Raw genomic sequence first — 25653 nt, 5'->3', positions numbered from 1 at the left:
TCAACTCTTCAGTTCTTTACCTCCCCTACTTGGGTTCTATCCTTATGCTCTGTTATTAAAACATGCTAGACAATGGTTACGTTAAAAAGTGTATATTTAGTATCGCAGAAAGTCTAATATATCCTCCGAGGTCCTATAGCTGACCCTTGTCTTTTCACCAAACTCCTATTTGAAGGGGTGAGACATTTTCCCAGCAGTTTGTGTAGCCTTTTCTTTTTTCGAAAATATATATTTTTAAAACAATGTAGCAATGTTTTGCTTAAAAAAATAAAGTAGTACCCTTTTTTAAAGTGTGCAGCACTGTGCCCTCCAAGGTAGTTGTCCTAATCTAAGCAGATCACAGCTTGCTTGCTTGGGATATTAAGTGCTGTGTTAGCTTCCTGCTCTAAGTGGGAACTAGTATAGCAGCAAAGTAATTTGTGTTTTAGAAGTTGTGTCTAGGACATTTATACATATAGGCTATATGAGACTCAGCTTCAAAGATTCTCCCTTCCACACGGAGTGTAATGTAGGCAGTTCATTCACTCAACTATGCTGTTACAGGAAAGTAACCTTTACATTTGACATTAGTGAGGGGAAATGCTTTTGAGAGGCAACTGAAAAGGATTAATAATTGTGCATGTCTTTCTCTTTATAAATCATCTACTCCTTTTTTCAGTCTTGTTTTGGTCAACTGAATCTCCTAATTTGGCTGCACATGAATGGCTTAAATCTTACCATCTACCTTCCTCGGGCCCTTGCAACAGTATCCACCGATTGACCGTAACTACCTCACCCTCTTAACTCTTTTCCATGCTATTTTGTTGCTTAGAAATTGAGATATCTATCTAAAGAGTGTGACTTTTAATGTAACAAAAAAGGAATGAGCAACTATATTTGTACCAAAATTGTTCACTGAAATGATCAAACATGAAATTCAAACCACAACGTCAGTTTTTAATGCATTGTTCGAGTAAACCCTGATTGAAGACGACTCTGTATAGCTAGCATGGAAAACTCCACAGCAAACTAGTCTGATATGGCATGGTGTTTGTTATGCACATAGGTGGAAGAGCTGGATGAGCTCTACAGTTGAATTTTCTAAAGGCTGTCACTTCAGATCATGTGAAGGAAAATAACATATTTAAATATAAAGTGAGAAAGGGTCTCTCTGCATTCTTATACACTACGCAGTAGCATACTTTAAATACTACATGAGGCAAATTTGTGGAGACTGCCAAAAACAATGGCAATAGTTTTCAGCCTAAAGATCTCGATCTAGAAGACCATGGAATACTGTGCTCAATTTTCTACTCATTGTTAAGCTAAGGCATGCATTACGCACATTTGTTCAAAGCATGTAAATTGTAAACTCTGCCAAGTCTTTCCTATGCATGAAGTAAATTGCAACCTCAAATATGTTGCCTTAAAACAAGGAAACTACAAGGTGAAGCCCATAGCACAATCTATTATAGTTTTTGGTACCAAAGCAGGTGAGCAGTCGTGTAAAATAAGTGTCTAACATATAGCACAAATCAAATACTTGGAATGTTAATGTACAGAAAAACAGTGAATGGATCATTTTGAAATACACTTGATCTGATGTGATGTATCAGCTGCTTTACAAGTGCTGATTTGTGTCCATATTTGAATACCTTTTCATCCTTTATAGTTAGTCTATACTGCTTTAGAGTTGATAATTTCTGAAAGTTGACTGGTATTATCTGCACTACAGAAGAAGCTTCTTGTGTTGTCAGGAAAAAAAACGTTCTAGATACAGTTCATTTCTAGTGGGGCTGATAGTACAATGCCACAGTTGCTGATTGTTTCATTCTGTACTCTTTAGGCCCCTTTTTATCCTCTGCATGTGTCTATTAGGTTTCTTTAAAGTATCTACAAGTAACCTTCTAAACTCACTGTTTGAGGTAGTTGATGTCTTCTCATTTGAGATTTTGTCTGGGCCAACATCTACTTAAAAAGATTGGTGCTGATGGTGAAAACCCTTTAAATGATCTGGCCACGTCAAATCTGCTACTGGTGATGAAAATCATGGAGCAGGTTGACACATGTCAGCTCATCATCGGGAGTCAAATCAACTCTGAGAAGATTCTCAGTTAGGAAGAGTCACACACATGCAACTGACCTAAGCCTGATTGACATGTAGGATAAGTTTCTACTATTGAAGTGAGGACCATTGTGTGGCTTTGATTTTCGTTGATTTCTCTGGAGCATGTAACCTAGCAGGTCAAGGTAAATCAGGTGCACACAAAAAGAAAATTAGACTGCCACAGTGTGTTTAGAAAGGTGACCTTTTTGGTGTGTTCCTTCCTAAAAGATAGAACACATGAAATTACATTTAGGTAGATTTATATGTAAGAGGATTGAGGAGAATTAGGGGTGAATGATTAGTCTTGACACTTTGTCCTCTGGGGGAAAGTGTAAATGCTCACCCTTAGCTGATCTAATCTGCATCTGCATCTGCACTGTCAAAAGCAGGCAGACGACGCTCCAATATTAATGCACTTACATGAACTCTCAAATAGAACTGCTTGAAATAGTGTCTTGACCTCCTGAGGTAGATGCAGGCCATTTATGTTTGCCTCAATGCAATAAGCTGTAGGGCTTCATAAGTCCAGTTATATTCATTCTTCTTTTGGCCTCTTAAATGATATAATCTCTGGATGTTGCTAAATTAAGCTTTAAAATGTCTGCAGTGTTATGTTATTCTTGGGTCAATACACTCTTTCTCTTTCACATAATACATCTACCTCAAATGTGTTATTACCCATACTCCCCAGCTACCCATGAAAATTCTAAAGGTAAGCTTCTTGTCATTTAAGTATGTATCTTTATTCTGATCACTACTCCACTTTGCGGAAGACAAGTCTTGTTATGATCTTAAGCCTCTTAAAGATGATGTCTCTTTTAGGGAGTGTGAAAGACCTTCAGATGTATTGTGGTTTGGCATCCTAGGATCTTTACTGATCTTCATAAATATAGATTATTTGGGTCTTCATGCTGGAGTATTCTACTTTTATGACTTTAGTGAATATAGTTATCCAGCACATGATCTCTAATAGAAACACTTGTCCGAATCATTCCAGGTTGTCAAAGTGGGTGTCCTGCTGTAACTTTAACATAGCAGTACAGGGCAGTGACAGCGTAAAGAAGGCCAGGGCAGTGGCCACTGTTGTAGCACAACCACCTCCGTAATATGGAGCCAAACTTCTGCCAATGGTGTGAAAGTGTTGTCTGCCTCACCCCTCCCAGAGAATCACACCTCTGATTTCGACCATGTGTCTTGTGGAAGAAAGTTTCAGAACTTTGCTCTTGCTAAAAGTGAGATAAGTTAACTTTAAAAGTTCTTTTTGTAGGCCTTGGGTGTACATTTGGACCAAACTGTCTCTGGAAAATGGTAACTATGGGATAATCCAAGAGAAACATTTTTAAAGCTCAGGATTCTTGTTTGAAAATGAAGGTTTTCTCAGATGCCCAGGTCTCACAAAGCTAAGGGCAGTATAATCTGCAGAATATTCTATGCCAAAACTCTCAGTGAGAAAGATGTGAGACTTCTATGATGGATAGAGAAAGATAGGCCTCTAAGCACCCCTCTTCTGGGGGTGATTCTAAAGCAAACTGCTAGAAAGCTGGAGAGAGAAAGGGGAAAAAAAATAAAGTCTGATGTAGTTGAATCCTGAAAAGAAAAACCAGGCTGAGGGAATCTCTTAGGTGACCCTGAGGAAAAAAGACACAAAGGTTTTAAACAAGTCTGCTGGCACACATTCTTAAGAAGAGTGTAAAAAGAAACCATTACTGACATCTATGCCACCACAGTCCTCTTTGCCGATTGAAAAATTGAAGCCCACTGACCGTCGATGGTAAGCCTGTTCACTACCATGACTGGTGACGATGAACCTTCATTGACAGCACTAGAGATGAAAAAAGTGGTGAGCCACAGGAAAAACTTTACTGCTACCACCATTGTGAAGAACAATATTGATGGACTCATAATTGAAGAAAGCAGACAACAGACCCTTTGACGAGACTGTCAATGACAAACCTGTCAACGGTACAGCCATCAATGACACCTCCATCAAGGACAACCTGACTGACAATTGTAGCCTTGATTGCTCCTTCAAACATGACTACTTTGACCGGAAAATGCTTCACCTTGGAAAATTCCACACTGCCACCAGGCAAGCTAATGGACACTGAAGCAGAATTCAGCTCTGATCCACATGACCGTTTTGGGGCAGCCTGTAGTCCAGGACAGGTTAAATGAAAGGACATAGAAAGAAAAACAGACATATTTGCCTGAACTGCAGCCTGAAGCCTTCCATCCAAGCATCCATCCACAACACTGTTAAGAAAGAGTTCTATATTTGGCACTATGACCCTTATCAGTCAGTGTACGAAAACGAAGAGCAGCATCCTATGACGGAGGTGCCGGTAGACCTTATAAATGACCTATGACAAATGATGCCAGACAGTTATTCACAATTCCCTCCAGGCTCTCAACCTCTGCCCACTCAAGTTTGCACCGACTTCACCTACACCAAGGGTCTTTACACAACAAGTCATTTGCCTTCAACTCCACGTCAACTAATACAGCAGTTAATAGATGTGCTCCAAGGACCTATCCAAGTCGACTCATCTGATGATAAAATTGCTGATGTACATAAGGGTGAAATGTTCTTATCAGATATACCAAGGGGTGAAAAGTGGGATGATTACATTCTCTGTTACTAGCCCACCCAGCTTGTAGATTCACGGTCAGAAGTCTTTCGCAAACTCCATGCTACAGTGGGTAGAGCAGCAAAGAGATTTTACTTGCCGTCAAAGTAACATTCCTGTTCTGTTAAATTTACTGACGGCCTCCAACTTTGCATATGTGAAACCACAGTAACTGGTAAGTAACTGGTAAGTAACTAATTTCATGCGATACAGAAATAAGATGAAACGTAAAATGTAATTTCCTTAATTTGACATAATGGCATTTAAAATAGTTTCCTCATCAAGGACAGCGGAACAGGGCATACAATTGATGTACTTAAAAGCGACTTTCAAGTACTGAGTCTGGCATAATATGTGCAGCTTTTCACCTGAATTATTAAGCACATTATTTTTGTCTTACTCTTTAGCTTGTGCAATGCACATGCAGGCAAATATCTTGTCACACCTGTATGCACTATAACCAAAAACTCACATGCCCCTTTTTCTGGATCCTTGTTTTGCCAGGAAACCACTTTCTGGGGAAAATATGACCTGTAGCCCACCCACTGTCTGTGTAATTGCAAACTCTATTTCATTAGATGAACAAGAGATGGAGCATAACTTTGTTTCCAGTGTGTAAGAAAAGTGCATTATTAGTTGGGTCTGCTTGTGAGACCTCACCAAGTAATGTCACCATTCCTTATCAGGTCCAGTTAAGCTCATTTAAATAAAATCTTAGCTCAGTCCTGGTTAACTGTGGCACAGAGCACTTAGGCTTAACTCAAAGTAAAACAAGTATAAAGCATTTATCACTACCAAAACAGATAATAAGTAAGGCACACAGCAAAGTAAAAACCGCGCTCCGATGTATAAAAGTAAGTTTTTTTTTTATCTTCAAATAGACACCAAACCCCAAAAAATCTGATGAAGAGAACCAGGGTTATGATGTTTGCAAGGTTCTCATAAACCTCTCTTCACTCAAAAAACAGCCTGAAAAGGTTTTGCAAAGTTTGTAAATCAATGTTTTTTACACTTATCAGTAGTCTGTGAGCCTTGAATTTGAAGGTCTGCGGCAAAGTCAACTTTTTAGGGCGACTCCAATGGAAGTCTGGTTCGAATACAGGTGCCAGGTTAATTGCAGTCATGGTTTGCCTTCATACTTAGAAACTTTTCTAACTATTTTGTATCTCAGTGGTGAGGTCGGCAGGGCCCTCTGCAGCTTTAGTCTGGCCTTGAGGTTGAAGAATCAGTGAAGTCTGGGGTCCTAGGGAAAGTCTTAGTTTTCAGCAGAATTCAACCTGGAAGTAGTGGTAGTCTATGAGCCTCAGGTCTCAGAAACCATTATATTTAGCTTTTAGCTCACAAGTTGCAGTTCTGTGACATGAATGAGTACACTCCAGCACCAACCAAGAGTCCAGGACATGAAAAGGACCTCTTGGGAGCTTGGACGCTATCTCTCAGCTACACCAGTAAGATGCACGACAAGTCCAGGGTGAACTGGTCTGCTGGGCACTTTGCAGGTTCAGGGCTTCTTCAGCTTTGGTATGCCCTGAAGGTTAATAGGAAGCTAGCTGGCTTGCCCTTGGAGTTCACCCACAGGTCCTTGGCACAAGTGGGAGCAGGTCTAGTTGGGGGTGGGGAGAGTTTGGGGGTGGAGGGGCAGTGTCTCCATGGGTACAACAGCAGGAGCACTCCTCTTTTCGATGGCCTGCCTTGGTCCAGAGCATAAAGCAGATGTGGCTTTCCTTGGTACAGCCTCTTTCTGGGGTCCACAGGTTCAGCCGGTAGTCATTCTTTTGTTCTTTGAGTTCAGCATTGTTCTGAGGTTGGAAGCCAGAAATTCCACTTTAAAGACAATTTTGAATATGTGAGTGGGGTGGACTCCCTAGCTAATGGGACTACTATTTCCACAGGGCAATCCTACCCACTTTTACATCACTTCTGTGGGGTTGGCACTAAACAATCCCTTGGTGCATATCTCTGCCCAAATCCAATATCCTTGATGTGTGTCCAGTATAATTAGCCACCCCTCCTGGTAAACAGTTTCTATAAAAGGTTTTTCCCCTCTGGAAGAGATGCCAGCCTATCTACCTATGTGGCCATAGGCAAGCCTGCACCCTTGACACCCCAAAATTGACGTCAGTCAGAATACCCACAATTCGATGAACTGGAGACTTTGGTAAACCTCAGTTCATGAGGCATTGTGCCCTCGTGTCAGGGCACCTCCCAACATACCAAAACATCAGTAAACGGAGTCAGATAGGTAAGAGCCCACTCCATAACTGAGTTCTAGATCAGTGGAATAGTTAAAGGGTTTTATTGCGAATTCAAAAGGAAGGCACTACTGACTTAATGCCATGAAGAGTCTCAATGAAAAGGACCATTCAGAGAAATGCTAAATCGGAAATTAATCTAAGCCCAAAATGGGAAGCAAAATCAAGAGAGAAATGGACAGCATCCTTAGTAGAAAAGAAAAGTCTCTTCCTTCACCTGCAAAATCAATGTTTTTTTATACTTTATTTTCGCATTTGAAATTAACACAACTACAAAATCACTGTGGTATGAGCAAATGTATTATTTCATCAGTAAATCAGAGCAGAGGACAATAAAATGATACATTTCCTTTACATCTTAGCACAATCCTGCAACAGGAATAATTTTTTTGCCTCTTTGGAGATGCTAGAACAAACTAGATACATTCACAATAATGTATTCTATGAACAAATTGGAGACAGGGATTTAGCAAAAAAAACTTGAAGAAATTGTTTGGTGACTGGGAAAGATTATTGAAGACTGCATGAACAATAACAATGGAAATAAACAAAATATTTTACTTGACTACATGCTGCAAAATATCAGGCAGTAAGATGTGCAGAGAGAAAAGCACAAGAGTGACGAGTTAAATCAATTTTGAACAAGATGGCACTTAGGCCCAAAATGACACCTAGTTGACAAAGGTCAGAAAAACACACCTACACAAGATACAGTACTTTTGTCTTTGAAACAAATTCTCTATCTGTGTGTACATGTGTAATCAACTGTCAAAATAAATTGTTGTTAATGATGCACAAAAATGTAAATACACAAAACCTCAACACCTGCACAAAGAAAGGCAGGCAATATGATTCACTTTAGCTTGTCAGAGGCCGTAGCGGCTTTGAAGCTGGGCCTTTTGTGGCCACAGCCCTCTGGCCATCCTGCTCGAGGAGATCCCACTTCCCCCATCCTATACTCCTGTTTTTCCCTGTTCATGAGTGCACATCACACCTCTTACCAGGAGGGCTGCAGGCTGTTTTTAGGTGACAACTGCTGTAGTTAATCAGAAAAGCCTCCTTGATCTTTGAGGTAAGAAAGTGTTAACTTTCTAAAGTCACCTTTGCATTAAACAGTTACTTACAATCCGACTTCAGCAATACGTTGGGTTTAATTAAACAATTAATTTGATACGTTGGAGTACTATATTTGGTGGTCCCACATGGGAGATAGCGTTCCGCAAATGGGGTAGTGAAACCTCATGTTAACCAGTCGGACAACCAGCCTTACCACAGTGAAAACAAAAATTTTGAGCTTTCTCTGTTGGACATGTAAAGTTTAAATTCAACATGTTCTTTTTAATATCGGACACCCTGCCTTATGGCTGACATAAACATATTGAAAAGGAAGGTTTGGACATGGCAAAAGGGTTATTTTGCCATGTGAAGTTGGCAGTTTAAGCCTGATTAAGCTGCAGTGGCAAACCTAGAGATAATGGTTTCACTTGTCAAAGCAGTGATGGCACAATACGTTTTGTAGTCCTCTGGTGACATTTAACTTACTAGCCCGGAGTACACCTTGTACCGTATACTAGGGATTTATAGGTAATTTAAATATTCTAATCCATTATTACCCTATTCCAAGTCTAGTTTTAGGGGTCCAGAGCTCCTGAACTGGGGCCTGGTCTGCAGAGCCCAGAGCACTTTAGGGTAAAAAAAACTAGCAGCATAAGGTACAAAAAAAAATACAGGAGTGGGGGGCCGTGATCATGCAAAATTGATAATTTCTCTACCACAGTGCATAGCAAATTCCGACTGGAGCAGACACTGAGACTCCCTCAGGTTAGGAAAACAAAAACATGCTATTTTCAAAGTGAACATTGAATCTTCATCTCTGCTCAAGCCTATAATGTTGACATGCAAAGGAGACATTGATAGCCTTTTAATTATTGTTTATTTTTCATTGCTGTCAAAGGCAAGTTCTGAACATCGCAGGCAGAAAGAAGTCCGGACAAAGTGGGAGAAAGAGGCTGAGGTACAACATTTAAAAAATCAGGGTCATTAACATGTATGTGTCACAACCACGTTCAGAGGGCCACAGGGCAAGCAGGAGCTACTGGACCCAACTGTGTGGCGGTCAAGGCATTTTTCTCCTGATGTCCCGGGATGCATCTTCCTATGGATCCTGAACAACTGGGCAATACCCCTTCAGCACTTGACTGTATCGTAGTGTGGGTTGAGCAGTCCAAGGCCTCTTGGAAAAGGGGTGGGTAGTCAACACAGGCTCACAATTCAAAATAATTTCAATAGCAGCTATAAAGGATTGTCCAGTCAAATACTTGCTTTTTTGACCAAAGGAGCATTTATATACGAACACAAAGTAAAATACTGCATACAGAGCAAATACAGAGTCCCTTGAGATCGGGGCTTTAGTGCTCGATAAGATGACCCTTGAGTCCCACTTCCCTCTCACTAACTATAGTGATTATTCCCCATTCACTATAGTTAGTGACATTCAGGTTAAGCTCCACTAATAGCCTGAGTCTCGGGAGTTCCACTCTAACTCTTCCAATGTCAAAAATGATCCAGAGCTTCCACTGGCCTTCCAGCCCTGTAATCAGTCATATCTGCTCCTGCGTGGGTTGGGCTAGTGGAGTCCCCAGGAGCGTTAGTGATGGTGAGTAGCACCTGCTCCTCTCAAGAGGCAGCAGCTGGATGTCCATAGTGGTTCCTCTGGTGAGCGGTTGTTTCTGTGACCCCTTTCACAGGTTTGTGGGGATCATCGCCAGGGTTTCGATCATCGGTCAGAATTCAGGCACCCATGAGTCACCACAGTATCCTCTCCTCTTGACGACGGTGAAACCAGGCAACATTCCTTGTTCTTCACAGTGGGCCCCCTCTGGCATACGGGGTCACCGACTTTATACCACACATGGGGGATGACGCGATTGTCCAAGCAATCATGCAATCTTAATGGTGGCTCCCTCTGGCCTGTGGGGTCGCCAACTTGAATCTCCACGTGTGTGATGACCCGAATAGTGCAGCAGCCGTCTCTTCACACCCACCACGGGGATCCACTCGCGAAAGTCCCCCACTGGACCTCTCTCCCTCCATGTGCTCTCCTCTTTCTCACAGGGCACACTGGTCTTGGCATGCATGCATGCATGCCGGCAGGCACGGGTTCTCCTGGGTATCTTGGATTTCCCTGGTAGATGTCCCCTTGCTCAGCTGGGAGAGTGGCAGGCCTTAGTTTCCAGTCCCAGTCTGAAGTCTTGTGGAGCTTCTCCTCAACAAACAGCATGGCTGGCTGCTTGACTGTTGACAGTTTTGGGGTCCTTGAGATTCCCTTCTTATAGGCCATTTGCAGACCCCAAAAGTCATTTTAGAGTCTTGAGTCTTAAGTTTGTTGGAGGTCTGCTTCCATTTGAATTATCCTCACCTCTGTGCTCTCGTCATCTGGAAAGCAGCCTGTCACAGCAGGAAAAACTCCAGATCTCATAGCCCCACAGCACAGACCATGGGAGTTACTAGAGGTTCACACCTGGATGTCGGCCCCAACCATACTCTAATACTCTCGCCAGCCCAATTTTGGGATGTGCCCGACCCCTTTTCAATGTCCTCTCCCTGAATCAGAGCATCCTCTGAAGTGTACTGAAAGCTGGCTCTTTTCTCCAGTGTGTGTCCCACCCAGCTCCCAGGAATACAGCATTCCACAAATCTGTCTGTGGGAGTTCTCTACCTGCTCATGCTCCTCCAGTCCGCCCTGGGTCTCACAAAATGGAACCCAGAGTCTTCCATGTATTGTTCCATTCACAGGCACACATACACCCAGTACACACATGCAGTCACACATGTGCTGCACAGTACTACATACTAACTTGATGTAAGACCAGGGTGGGTTAAAAACACAGCAGTGGAACTTTTCAATAGAGATTTGGTAGGTCTCACTCCAGTGACGCAGATTAGCAGGTTTGTTCACTTCTACTGATAACTCCTGACAAATGCAGTAAACATTTGCCACTATTAGGGTAGCACTTTAGGTGACCCTCCTGGTCCAACATGACCGCAGTCTGTGAGACAAGCCTATATTATGGCACATATTCATGATCCATGTTCACTCATAACAAAAATAGGCACCAGTGGTCCAGACAGCATTGGAGCTGGGGCACTCAGGTCGGGGGTACATGCCTGTCACCATGTGAGGGACTTTTCCGTCCCAACAGTACGCCACATGTGAAATGTGTTATGAGGGACACCAAGGTAGATGGTTGTAAAATATTTAATAGTGTTTTTAGTGTGTATGTTTAAGTTTTTAGGTTTATTTTCTTAGGGTAGGAAGGGATGATTTGCTAATAGTTGCTCCTTGATAGGTCAACAAGCAGCTGGCAATTGATCAGGTTTCTTCCCTAAAGACAACCATTATTGGTATCAGGGAGAAACTACTTGGCTTGAGAGTTTTAGAAATGGGGTCTCTAGTTGGCAGTGGTTGGCACCCTGTCCAAGTAAGGACCATCACTCTAGTCTGGGTAAGGAAGTCACCGAACTAAGATAGCCCCTACTCACCCCTTTGCTAGTTTGGCTCGTCTCAGTGGCAATGTGTAAAGTATTTGCACGCACACACAGTAACACAGTAAAAACACCAAAAAAGTACTCTACACCTTTTTACAAAAATCTAACATATACGAGTAAAGAACACTAAAGGTTTAGATGAGTCTTCATCCATAGGAATCGATGGTTGTATCTTTTTAGCACAAAGTATCTGGGATGCGTCAGTAGGCAATGCGGGCCAGAGTGGAGGTGAAGCTCCGCAAAGCGATGCATCGGTTTCTTACTGAGTAGGAGAGGTGATGCGTTGATTATTCCTTTGCAGGAGAGGCAATGCGTTGGTTCCTTATTGGTAGGGGAGGTGATGCGTCGATTCTTTCCTCGCAGGAAAGGAGTTGAATTCTGGACACGCAGCCTCGATTCCTTCCTGCTGTGCAGGGTTAATGAGAAATGTATGCCACGGGGACAATGCGTGGAAAATCCAGACATGCTGTGTTGATGGAGCGGTGGTGAAACAGGTGCTGTGCCAGTGCTGGAACTGTGGGACCGGCTCTGCGTCTATTCTCCAGCCACGAGACAGGTGCTGCATCAATTTTTCAGCTGCAGCACATCGGTGCATGGATTTTCTCCTTCTGGTCACCAGGTTGCACTTCCAGGGGCCCAGGCACGGGAGTTGGCACCACTTGGCAGGACACTCAGCAGAAGAGCCCAGGCACTGGCAAATTAAGTCTTTGACGTCCCTGAGACTTCTTAACAAGGGGCAAGTGCAATTCAAGCTCCTGGAGAACCTTGGAAAGCAGGATGTAGAAAGCAAAGTCCACTCCTTTCCCTCCCAGGACAGAAGCAGCAGGCCAGCACAACAAAGCGATAGGCAGAGTGGCAGTCCCTCCTACAGCATCCAGATCTTCATCCTGGCAGAATGCCCTCCGTCCAAATGTTTTCTAAGTATGTGGTGCCAGAGGTGCAGTACTGATACCCATTTCTGTCTTTGTAGTAGGCAAACTTTAAAGAGTAGTCACTGTAGTGCACAAGACCCTGCCTTTCCTGCCCTGGTGCCAGGCGCAACCCAGGAGGTTCGAGACTGCTTTGTGTGAGGACAGGCACAGCCCTATTCAGGTGCAAGTGTCAGCTCCTCCTACCACTCTAGCTCAGGAAGACCCATCGGGATATGCAGGGCACACCTCTGCCCCTTTGTGTGACTGTGTAGATTGAATTCAGAAACAGCCCAACTGTTATCCTGACCCAGCCTTGTATTCCACAGCAAGGCAGAGGCACAGAATGGTTAAGCAAGAAAATGCCCACTTTCTAAAGTTCAAAAAAACAACTTCACCAAAGGTTGAATTTTTAAATTGTGAGCTCAGAGACCCCAAACTCAAAATGTCTATCTGCTCCCAATGGGACATTACACTTAAAAGATATTTCAAGGCAATTCCCATGTTACAATATGGGAGAGATAGTCCTTGCAATAGTGAAAAACACATTTAGCAGTATTTCAGCAGCAGAACATGTATACCACACCAGGGCAGGTCCTAACTTTTAAATACACTGCAGCCTGCCCATGGGGTGGCTGCCGTGGGCCTGCTTTAGTAGTGACATACATGTAGTAAAAGGGAAGGTGTGGGCCTGGCAAATTGGTGCTCTTTCCAAGTCGCAATGGCAGTTTAAAACTGCCCAAACAGACTCTGCAGTGGCAGATCTGAGACATGCTTACAGGGATACTCACTTGGGTGGCACAATCAGTGCTGCAGGCCATCTAGTAGCATTGGATTTACAGGCCCTGGGCACACATTGTGCACTATACTAGGGGCTTACTAGTACATTAACTATACCAGACATGGATAAACCAATCACAAATAGAATTTAGACAGAGAACACTTGCACTTCAGCACTGGTTAGCAGTGGTAAAGTGCCCACAGTCCTATAGCCCACAATAAGAGGTCAGACAAAATAGAAGGAAGAAGGCGAAACGTTTGGGGCTAACCTTGCAAAAAGGGCCTGGTCCAACAGATAACCTCAATTTTATTGATCTTGAGAACAGTGTGGACCCCTAGCTTTCCTTTGCTCCTAAGGAACAATGCTTTGAAATTACCACAGTCCCCTGGAATGGATTTGCTTCTTCCTAGTGGGAGTGGTGTATAGAATAAAATAGGACAATATATTTATCAGCTGCCACATCTACCTGTGGAGTCTGGAGGACTTTGCATTTCAATGCACCGCTGTCTACTTGCTGCTGTTGTCCCACACAGTTGAGGAAGTGGAGGAGTTTACGATAAATCCTGGGTGCACCCAGTTCTTGATAGAGCACGAGAGGAACTTAGAGGGTTCTGTATGACTGACTTCTTAGTCAACCAACTCCTCTAGATATTGGCAATAACTTCCGTTTTATTTGTTAGTCATCAACACATGCATGCTAAGATTGGCCATTTCCCTCATTTACTGTATCAATACGCACTGGCAAAGCCAATAGATCATACCTTGGCAAACTGGTGCAATGGTTCAGTATTTTTATTCCAAGCATATGCTACAAAAATAAAAGGATAAGAAGAAAACAAACCACATCGTACGTCTGGCTGCTATGTGTTTGCAATACAAATGTACAATTCAAAAACAAAATCACTGATGTAGCTGTTTCACAAGTAAATAGCAAGCCTTTTGGTTGTGCCATGCACTGTATTATTAATTGTTAAGGGGATGATAATAAATTATTACATAACCAAGGAATCAAATCTCAGGCAGCTGAGATGTTAGTATTTCCTAAACTCTTTTTAACAGGTTTAAAGAGGAGATGGAAAATAGCTACTTACATTGGCATCGCAATTGGAAGCAACGTAAAGAGCTGGTATTTAAAGTTAATATAAAAATAAAAAGCACACTTTGAACCACATTTGTAAGAGAAGAGAAAGAAACTACTTTGGTCAAATATGAAAAATGTACACATACTTTGGCTTCGTTTTCATCGAGGGACTGCACAAATGGAACAGTGGCCTGATGCATTGCTACGTTCTGTATGCTGTGGTGGGCAGAAGCAAAACGTGAATGACAATTTAACAAGCTGATGGATGAAGATTGCTAGCCAAAAGCTACTTTCTGTATACATATTTTATATATGATTTAGCTAAAATACAAAAGCCGTGCGAGGCAGCTAAAACCAGACCTAAAAATTAGTCCAAGTTTTCGAGTAAAATGGGTATTAAGGCAGTTGTACCTTCTTGACTAAAGTACATGGAAACTGGAAAAACGCATTTGCTGGCAGTCTCCGGTTAATTATTGATTTTTTTTTAACTATTCAGATTTTAAGGTATGTAGGTTTCCACCACCGTTTTGCTTTTACTAAAATTATATGTAGGAAGATGTCCTGGTGTGTGGTGGACACCAATGGTATTTGCTCCTTATACCCGATCCAGGCAACCCTTTTTAGTGAGTGAGACAGTTTCTAGGAAGCCAAGGCTCTCTAGTGGTAGCTTTGGTGAGCAGCCAAACTTATATAGGAGGAGTGTAAAGCACTTGCAATACCACAGCGGTCACACAGCAATTTATCACACCTGAAAGGAACCCCACAATATTAGAAAAATGAAGGTACTTTATTACAGTAGCACTGACCTAGATTACTTATAGGTAGTTCTGCAGCTCGAGGTAAGTACACACTATATATACTCACACACAGTACTGGTTATGGATTAGCATAAGAAATAACAAGCATTGACAAGAAATAGCAGAAAATAGGTAGGGGCCCAAGGGGAGGGCCAAACCGTATACTAAAATGGTGGAATGTGAAGTGAGGGCCCCCCCACTCAATGATATGGAGTAGTTAGAAGGGAGTTGGCAGAACTTGGGACCCCAAGAGGTGAGTACCTAGTTGATTCCCAGCAACCAGGAGAGCAGAGGTAAGTTACCTAGTCTTCCCAAAGACTAACAAGGGGACTTGGAAAAGGAAGATTGCAAGACCGGGACCAGTCTGGTGGAACCCAACAGTGGATTTCCGAAGAAGAGAACTTGCAAAAGAATGGGACAGAGTCCAGTTCACGCAGGAGTGTCCAGGCGGGGCACGAGCCACTGCCCATCTGTCTGGGGATGACGATCCGCATCAATGAGGGAAGATGAAGATCAGCTGTGGATCCCAGGAGCTGCAGAGTGGTCCTTGGAGTCATGCAGATGTCCCACGTTGGTCACCGGGTTGCAATGGTCAAAGGTCAGATGGATCACCAACAAGCCTTGGCAAAGGCAACTCCAGGCAGAAGAGGACGAGCAAGGTCCAGGGGACTCGATCCTTGGAGGAAAGTCCAGGCAGACCCTGAGCAGTCAGGAGAGCCAGCAGAAGCAGTTGCAACCCCCACAAGCAACCCACTGGCAGCAGGTACAGTAAGTTACAGTGAGGCCCAGTCATCACACCTGGAGAGGAGTCCCACGTTGCTGAAGCAGCAGAGGAATGACGGTCCTTGCAAGGATGAAGTGCTGGGGGCCGGGGCTACTTGGAGCCTGAAGATCCCTTGGAGGAAGAATCAACAAGCCTTGGTTGTTGCAAGAGTCGCTGTTCACACGGGAACAATCCTGCAGGGAGAAGCAAGGGCTCACTGTCTCCCAAGTTGGACAGCAGGTAGAGATGACCAATAGGACCACTCAGACCCATCACGTGGTTTCAGGGAAGTGACTCCTTCACTCCAAGGGAGATTCCTTCTTGCTCCTTTGATGCAGCTAAAGGTTCGCCGGCGCCAGTGAATGCTCAGCCATCGAAATGTTGCAAATGCCTGAAGGAGCCAGTGAAACAATGTTGTACGGCGAGGTTGGCTCGGGTGTTATAGGCTTGTTTGGTTCCTGTGAAGTCCAGCAGCAGTTCCGGTGGCCAGGAGCAGAAGAGGTGGTTACTTAGGAGTCTTGGTGGAGTCTTGCATGTCGAATCTGGAGACCCATCTGCAAGGGAGTCCCTAAATAGCCCTAACAGGGGGCTTGGTCACTCTGCGGGGTGACCACCTATCAGAGGTGCTCACTGACATCAGGCACCTATCCTGACCAACCAGATGCTCCCAGGGGCCTCTGCACATCTTTCTGTCAAGATGGCAGAATCAAGTGGCTACCTGGAGGAGCTCTGGGCACCACCCCTCAGGTGGTGATGGACAGGGGAGTGTGCACTCCCCTTTCCTTTGTGTGCTTTCACGCCAAAGCAGGGACCTAGGGGTCCCTTGACTGGTGCAAACAGGATTATTCAAGGAGGGCGCCCAATGTGCCCTTCAAAGCAAGCCAAGGTGCGGGAGGCTACCCCTCCCAGCATTGTAACACCTATTTCCAAGGGAGAGGGTGTTGCCTCCCTCTTCCACAGGAAATCCTTTGTTCTGCCTTCCCCTGCTTGAGCTGGTCAAGCAGCAGGAGGGCAGAAACCTGTCTGAGGGGCTGCAGCAGCGAACCCTAAACGACTGGTAGGAGCAATAGTGTGGGGGGGGGAATCCTCTGAGGAGCCCCCAGAGTACATGTCCGAATACTGTCATTAGTATTGGGGTATGAATCTGACATGTTTGACACCAAAAAAGCCTAAGTTCGGAGTTACCATTATGTAGCTGTACCGCAGGCAGTGACCAGTTGCCAGTACAAGGGTAAAATGGCTTCCCCATACCTTTGATGTCCAGTCTTTGGAACTGAAGTTCAGATGGGCTTCTCGGCTCATGCAGGGGTGCCCTCTCACACAGGGACCTGCATCCTGCCCTCTGGGCTAGGCGGGCCTACCATAGGGGTGACGTAGTGACCTGGTGCAGTGACAAGCAGTGAAAGGGTGCTTGCACCTTTTCACTCAGGCTGCACTGGCAGGCGTAGTTTGCATGGGCTCCCACACATGCTGAAGCCCATGGGGGGGGATGTGACCCCTGGTGTACCAATGCCCTGGGTACCTTAGCACCATATACTAGGGACTTACAGGGGTACATCGCTATGCCAATTGTGTGGTGTAAGGAGTACCCAGTGAAAACAGTTTAAATACACTGATAAACAGGCAAAAGTGGGGTATACATGCCAAAAAGGGTGACTTCCCTACATTATATACTTAATTATAAGGTTTTTCAGGCAGCCCTCTTTATTCATTGGTCCACTATTCTCATTCATATATTTCTTCCACTTAGTACAGTATACAGCAAAGGGCATTGGGCCAGCCAACTTTGGCCATTCGCTAAGTTTACTGTGAGTGACTGCGCTCTGCCTTTTCACAAGGCATGTAGCACATGCACACACAGTTGTTCCTTTCAGTTTCAGAGACTACTATGGCAATTTTTACTTTTTACTTTTTACTTTTTGAGACCTGAAAAATATTTTTGCTTTTAGCAGCTTTCCAAACAAAGCTTTGCACAAGTAATGACAAAACATAACCAGCATTGACAGTCAAACATCTGGCAGCCAATTCTAGATCTATTTGCTTTGCCGGTGCTTGTTTTACTTGAAAGTGACACTTGTGTAGTACTAGTCTATAGTCTTTGACTGCCCTACATCCGTTTGATTTTACCTTTCATTAGCACTTGATTCACTGCACATTAGACTCTTGCCCACGTATGCTTTCTTAAGTATCTTGACTAATTGTATTGTTTTAGTTGTATCTGTAATACTTGTATTGTTTTGTCACGCGTGTGTATGTATGTATGTATGTATATATATATATATATATATATATATATATATATATATATATATATACACACACACACACACGTTTGCAGACGTAAGTGTTTTGTTTGGTGGCAATGACATTTTGCTTAGGAAATATGTTGAGCTAGTTTTTTTTTTCTTAGGGGCATTAGAGGAAATGGACGTGGCTGCGCCGAGGCTGCTTGCTTTTGGCTGTTTTCAACATGGAAGTGAAAAATCAGCTTCTGTTATTGCATTGGAGTATTTTCTATTTATGACAAAGTTGTTTGATCTGCAGCTTAACCTTGCATTTTAGTAGGGTAGAAGCCTATTCTTCGGACCTTTGTTTAAAGACAGTTGGTAATAAGATCGGGTATTTGCGGCTCCTCACCCACTGCTTAACTTGAGCTAGGTGCAGGTGGGGCCTAACAGAACTCATTTTGGGAGCCCGGAACTTATTTTTCCTCATTAGCTGCATAAAGGGGGAAGAAGGAGAAAGATGGAAAACCTGTCAAAAAAGAACAAATCTGAGAGTCTATTAAAGAGGCCTGAAGTGGATTCCAGACTATGGAGCCTTGGTATTCGGTGCACTAGTGCCAGCCGGGGGATAATGAGCAGAGCTGTGGGCCAAACACTTAGGGCCTGATTATGATTTTGGCGCACAAAAAAAACTGTCTGCCGAAATCCCGACAGGTAGGTTGCCACCAGTGTAGCAGCTTCCCCGCCAAGCCCATTTTGAGTTTCCGGTTGGGTCAGCGGGCAGAACCTCAGTTTCTGCCCACTGGCCCAGGGGGAAACCGCCTACGTCATTGTCTCCAGCTAGTAATAGAGCCGGTGGCAATGCTGTAATGCGTAGGGTGCAAATGCAAAGTGCATGGGCAGTGCAGGGGCCCAACTGGGCCCCCCTGTACCCGGTCTCCGCCAGCCTTTTCATGGCAGTATTACCGCTGGGGCCACTAATCCTGGCGGTGCTGGCGGACCAACTGTGGCGCAGCTGCCGCTGTCATAATGTGGCGCTCGGACCACCACCGTGAGTCTGGTGGTCAGTAGACTGTAAGACTCGTAACAATGCCCTTATTCTTTTAAAAATTAATACTGTCATCATATATACATAAAGGTTTTCCACCTGTTTTTTTCCTGTCTGATTCAAATGTCATACATAGATTCTTATGAATGTTTACATTGTTTACTTTTCCACTTTTAAAGACCTTTAGCCTTTTTGCTTTTTCATCTTAATACGCTCATTAAATATTCGGTTCAATATGGCTTTTTCCAGACCTTGAAGTTCCTTTCTTTTAATTTTTTTTTTTTTAATTCTTTTAGTAAGCACTTATGCACCTATAGACACACTCTGGAAATAGCAGTGCTACTATCCAAGCATATTGTGTGGATTATCTTACTTTTCTTTGAATATATAATTTACTGTTTCACCTCACTGTGTCATTCAGTAGCTAAAATATACTGCCTGTCCCCTTTCGCTCACCTGTTGATTTCCCAAAGCGGGCCCGTCAAAATCCACGCAAGGCCTTAGGACGAAGGTGCTGCCATAAAAAAATGCTTCATACCAAGATTATACTCATTTACTGCTTGTTCCTGTTGAGCTAAATTGAAGATATGTTTTGAGGTGTGGTGCCAAATAGTTGTGGCACGGACGGAGCAAAATAAAATCTACATTATGCTTTTTAGCTCCCAGAGAATCAACACCCAAATAAATTCATATGGCCTCTTGAGTTTTTAATAGTGGTCTTCCTTTCTCAGCACTCTCATGTTCTAATGGTTGTCCTAAGTGGCCCAGTTTGTTGTTTTTACAGATTGCCTGCAACCACTTCACCTCTGCTCTTCTTTCCCATTTGAGAGCCATCTGCACCACACTGATTACGACTTAGGTACACTTACTTGCATCCTATTTCTTACGTGCCCTCCTCCTCACTATATAGATTTAACGTGCAAGGCGCTTGTGCAGCTCATAGTGAACGTGTTGTATACTACACTTACTTTAAGGGGTTTTGGTTGTTCTGTTTTCCTGCAAATAATTATTTTGCTCCAAAACCATCTAATGTTGGAGGGAGGCGTTGTCAATCACATCTTGAATCATTCTCCGCAAGTGTGTATTAGCATCACCATGAGCGACTTACTTATATCTGAAAGCAGCCCGAGAGTGGTCAGGTTCAACCTGGGATCCAATGATGACAAAAGCATTTGAACAATGGATGCTAAAAAAAAGTTACTTTGATTTTTGACCATCCATTTTTGTTGCTTTTATCTGAGCTCCCCACCAGTAAAATCAGTATGTTTGGCAGTTGTAAGGCATGTAAATGTTGAATTTGCAGGACAAACAATGCTTGTTCCTATTTTCAGTACAGCCTTTTCATTGCTAGCAGCAAGCCACAATGTTTCATGGCAGCAGACCTCAGCAAGGCTTTGCTCTCAGACTTTCTCAAGAGAACTAAAGCTCACGTTTCAAGTGTTCTTGTGGACCTTTGGCTCCTCCTGCAGTTGCACTTCGCCCTCAATCAGTCATCAATAAGGATGCACATCACTTGTAAGGTTTTGAGTGTCTTCATACTGCCTCATTTGTCACTGCTCTTGTCAATTGCTTTGAGCTCCGTAACTGTTAAGCAGCACAGCGTATTACACTAAAGTTTCTGGGCAATGTTCTTTTGGAATATGTTATGGCAGAACCCCTGCTGCCTGGCTTCTCTTGTGAAATTAGAATAGAACTTTCACCCCAGAACACTCTGACATACCAAGGTACTTTTAATGCTTTTTTTTTGTTGATTTCTTTGACATTTTTGTTATAGCTTGGTGGCAAGGGCTGTGCCCATGACCCAAGTTATAGACCCAAGCCACAGGTGAGGGCTTATAACAAGGGAGGGGGTGCTTACTATAGCCTTATAGCCCATTTCGATTAGCAGCTCCTAAAGGCCCCCAATTCAGCTTCTAGACACAAGCCATAGTTGAGGGCTTATAAACGAGGGAGGCATTCTGCTTTAGGCTATACTCGTCATTAGAACGCTGCAATGTTGTGACCTCCAATGAAGATGCTAGAGTGATTCAGGGCCAATAATGGCTGATATAGACCTGCAAATCAAGCATTCCAAAGTTAGTCTTTCTGTTTCTTCCTGTTTAATTTATACAATTTTACCCTCAGTGGGTGGAATGTTCTAATAGCCTTGCAGGCCTTCTGCCTCAGGCTAATACCAGCTGTTAAAGGCATTCATCTGTGTGCAGCTCAGGCCTAGAACTCTGGGTGAGGGGCCTTTAACAACTGGACTAACCCTTGGCAGCAGGCTCCAAGGCTACAGTCTAGCCGGAAACAAAATGGCAGTAATGTTATTGAAACATTACGCCTATGGAGGGTAAAATGGGAAGAAATGGAAAGACAAGCGCTGGGATGTTGGAGCAAAAGCTTTGTACCAGCAAATTTGCATTCCTTCTCAACTACATTGTTTTCAGTGTTGCTCCAGTCATTCCAGTTTCTAATTTTAGTTCCTGCCTTTTAGTCCTTGCATCATATTACTTGTAAGTTTTCCTTTAGTTTGCCTGTGCGGTTTTCACTCTGTGACTTTGACTTTGTTTTTCCCCTCCTAACAATGGTCAGTGTTAGAAGCACTGTGAAAGCTTTAACTAGAAAATTTGTCAGATGTTTGGACTTAGTGTTATTTTACTTTGCATCACTGGATACCAAATATTGCCATATAAAGGGTTTACACTGGTGAGTGGCACACAGTGTAAGTGATTTGTCGCCATTGTGTCTTGCCTCATCATGGACCATGATCTCTACATAACCTGCTGGATCCAAAATCAAATCCTGTTTGAGATCATGTTTTCAATGGGTCAGTGAAATGAGTAACACTGAGAGGCCTAACAAGAAATCATATTAAGAAAGCTCTACCAGAAATGCCAATTTGTGGAATATGATCCATAAATGGTCATTATTATTTTTCTTGCTATTTTTTAGGTTTTGTTTACAAATAACAGAATCTTCCCTCCATTGGTATGCTGCAGGGAATAGAGCGAGTTGACTTATTGCTGACAGTAGAGTAGGTATGCCAATTTCTTTACCAGCACTAAAATAATATGGTTTAATCCAGAGATGTGCCTTGTTAAATTTGTTTGGGTTAATGATATTGGAGGTTTCACATACTCAAGACAGCATTTACAGGCAAGTGAGCCTCTAAGTTCTAACCTTAGTGTGTCCTTTTGGACGTATATCGCTCAGACTGATAAAAAGAAATGGCACTGAGTTGGATGACTGTAATATTTGCCATTAAAAATGCAACAAACCTGTGAACATGAGGAATAAAGCTGGTTCATCAAGTTAATCTGAAAAAACTAAAATGATTGCTTATAGGTTTCCCCGTACCTTTTCCACTTTAATAGATCCATAGATTTTCCCTGAATAGTCCAGCTGCAAAATACTTAATCGCCAGATGCTCCACTGTAGCAAAACAGTTGCCAACCTCCATTTAGCTAATAAGAGGGCAAGCTGGGAAAACCTGTATGGGAGTTTCCGACCTCTAGGCTGTTGCATCACTCCCAGCAAGCATGCCAACAGTGTTAGAGGTATCGCTATATTGGTAGCATGTGTGATTCTAGGGATCACGTCCTTCCAAAAACCCCGGATCCCCGCACAGTTTCAAGCCAGGATCATGAATGCCCCACATCATGCACATTTTACTTTTTTGGTGGGGTCAATTATGCTCATCTTTCATACGATGTAGGAAATTAAAGTGGAGCAGTTTAAAGCGCTGATTGCAGTCAACTGTTCATACCAACTAACAGACTTGTGCCCTATCAGCATCTGTAATGAGTACTTCCAGGTCCCCTTCCCAGTTCCTACGTGCCACATATGAAGTATTTACCATCTCTTTGCATAGTACCTTGTAAAATATGATCAAGTGTTTCCCCTCTCCTCATTGACTCAGCCCCCCCAGGACTACAGAGGCCCTTGGTGCTGCAGGAAACCACACCCATAACTCTATAGTAACTCTTTCCAACACAGCATTCTAAAGCAACTGGGCCTGTGTCTCCCGGAATGCAATAAAGATTTCTCCAGGCTATAGATCCCCTTCCATCTGACATCCTCCTATCCTTCATCGATTCATGGGCATACCCTCCTCCAGCAATTTAAACGGGCCAAATTCAAGAGCTTAAGCACTTTGTCAAAGGGGGCTCTGTTTACCACCTTCTCTACCACCTCTTTCCACATCACTGCTGCCTGCTTGACTAAATAAGGAGTGGGAAGTCCGATCTGCCCCCGCATCAGTTGGCACGCCAGACTGTCCTCCCAGCATGTCTATGTACAATCGTCTCTCCCAGTTATCGTGGTTCGTCAGCCAGCATGCTGCTTGCTGTAGTGTCGCATAATAATAGAAACGCACATCTGGAATGGCCAGGACTCCACATTCCAAATGTTGCATAAGTGCTGACATGGCTACCCTACTATGCTTCCCAGCCCATATTAACACAACCAATAGGCTGTCTAGAAGGCGCAAGAACGGGGGTTCCAGTGGAAACACCGCATTTTGAAGGAGATAAAGACATCAGGGAAGAAAAAGCATTTTGGCCACCGCTGCCCGGCCTATGTCAAATGGGGGAAGTGTGTTTCAGAACCGGATTGAACCCTCCAGCCCATTCAACACCTTATTGACATTGAGAAGTTTACATAATGCCTCCGTGTGTGTGACCTACATTCTGAATTGGTTTTGCTTGAATTTAATTTTCAGCTGTTCTGTGATATCCGTGATGCTTACTCACATGTACAGGTGAGGAAACGTTGGAGTCTACTGATTTATGTGAAGCCAAAAAAGTATCTGGGTATCATGGGCATAAGCATAAAAGTCAAAAATCTAAGATTTGACAAGTGTGGTCGAGGGGAGCCACATAGTTAAGTAATGGTGCCCCAAGGGTCCTAACAAGGACCCTTGGGGCACCGTTGATCAAATGGGTTTAAAAATACACATAAAAGAAGGTAATGCAGATGCTTGCATTCTGTTCTCCCAAAAAAAAAAAAAAGATTGAAACCACTTCCATTCTTTGCCAGCAATACCTATATCCAATAGCAGGGAGAATTAATGAATGATCGACAGTACTGTATGCAGCTGATAAATTTAATGGAATATGGCTGCAGTACGTTCAGTCTAGGATAGCACCTAGATCATAAAGGTTATCAGCACTCTTTGATTCCCATGAGTGGGTCAAAATCTAGCTTGAGCATTAAGGTTCTTGTTCACTTAAATATATTCGGGCATCTGAGCACTGACTTCTTTTTCCAAGGTGTTTAACAAAGTTAGCAGAATGGATATTCACAATAGTTGTCCTGGACACTAGGGTCTACAGTCGTTCTTTCTTTTTTTCATTTTTTAAAAAGGCCCAAGAATAGCTTGTTTCAGGGTGGCTGGGAGTCGCAGAGCCCAGTTAAGTTCTGGTCTACTCCATTTAATATGTTTTATTGTGTATGAATGAAGGAGATCTGAATTGGAGAAGCCATGCTTTTTCAAGTTTTCAGGCTTGAGAGGGAAATGCCTTAAATGAAGTAGTCTCTACTATAGAGATTCTCAAGTGCAGGCTGGTCATAGCTATGTTTTACCAACTTGAATTTGAGACTCATTTAACGAATTCAAAGATGTCTTCACTAGTGCCATTGAAGAGAAGTGGAGGTGAAATTTGAGTGTAGAAAAGGAGGCCCTGATGGAGTCTGTTAACGAAAACAGTGGTTCCTGCCTTACAAATCTGAAACTAATGTGGTGCCATGGAACTGGCACAGACATGATTAGCAAACTCCTTGCCAATTGTTAAGACCTCTCTGGATTTGTTGAAAGATTAGCCGATTTGAAGAGGGCAGTACATAGCTCTGGTCCCCCCATGTACAAATGTACACTTTTTATGAATTGTACCATATTCTGTTCCTTTTTCAAAGGATTATGTTATCTTCCATTTTCCCTCTTGCCTTGTATGCTGGATAGCTTAATTGCCTCGAACTTCAGTTTAAATCATAAATCAGGAAGACCTTAAAGACCTATTGTATTAATGAATCAATGCTTATCAAAGCCGACGGATGTTTGGACCCTGCAACAGAGTGTGGTAGAACCATTCAACTCAATTCCCATACAGATCAATTAAGTTAAACAGTATGACTCATGTGACCATACAGTCAGAAATAAAGTTAAGAAGTTTATTACAAACACAGTCATGTAAATCACTCTCAGGACAAAGTCCTAAAGAAACAGAATCAGCAAGGGCTTGCCAGAGGCGAATGAATAAATTCAGGCGGACTAACTTTATTAAGACTAAGCATTCAATAAGAAAAACAGAAAACATTAATAAAATCAATTGTGACATAAAAAGTAAAGATTGCTCAGGCTTATCAAGCATCAGTCAGTTTCAAATCATTAAAGTTATAATTTTTAGATGAGCAAAGGAAAAACCCTACCATGGCCGAATTAAGGATTAAAGTGTGGGGCGGAACACATGTGAACAAAAAGGGCAAAAAGAATTTAGAAAAAGAAAATCTCGGACAAAAGGGTACAAACGAAGGTGGGCAAAAGATAGGTAAAAAGGG

At 43.1% G+C, this 25653-nt stretch overlaps 1 protein-coding gene across 2 annotated transcripts in view; it reads left to right on the top strand.

Moving 5' to 3' along the window:
- SGMS1 (sphingomyelin synthase 1) overlaps positions 1–25653 on the top strand; it is a 668505-nt gene that overhangs the window by 365103 nt on the left and 277749 nt on the right. The window contains exon 4 of one of the 2 annotated variants that reach the window (XM_069239881.1): positions 659–762. The exons of the other annotated variant lie outside the window; for it this stretch is intronic. The gene's annotated coding sequence lies outside the window, so the exon portion shown is untranslated. The remainder of the gene's footprint in view (positions 1–658; positions 763–25653) is intronic. 2 annotated transcript variants of the gene reach the window in all.

The sequence above is a fragment of the Pleurodeles waltl genome, chromosome 6 (assembly GCF_031143425.1).
Source record: "Pleurodeles waltl isolate 20211129_DDA chromosome 6, aPleWal1.hap1.20221129, whole genome shotgun sequence".
Classification (NCBI taxonomy): domain Eukaryota; kingdom Metazoa; phylum Chordata; class Amphibia; order Caudata; family Salamandridae; genus Pleurodeles; species Pleurodeles waltl.
The sequence above is the reverse complement of the archived record's forward strand: the minus strand, read 5'-3'. Positions and strand labels throughout refer to the sequence as shown.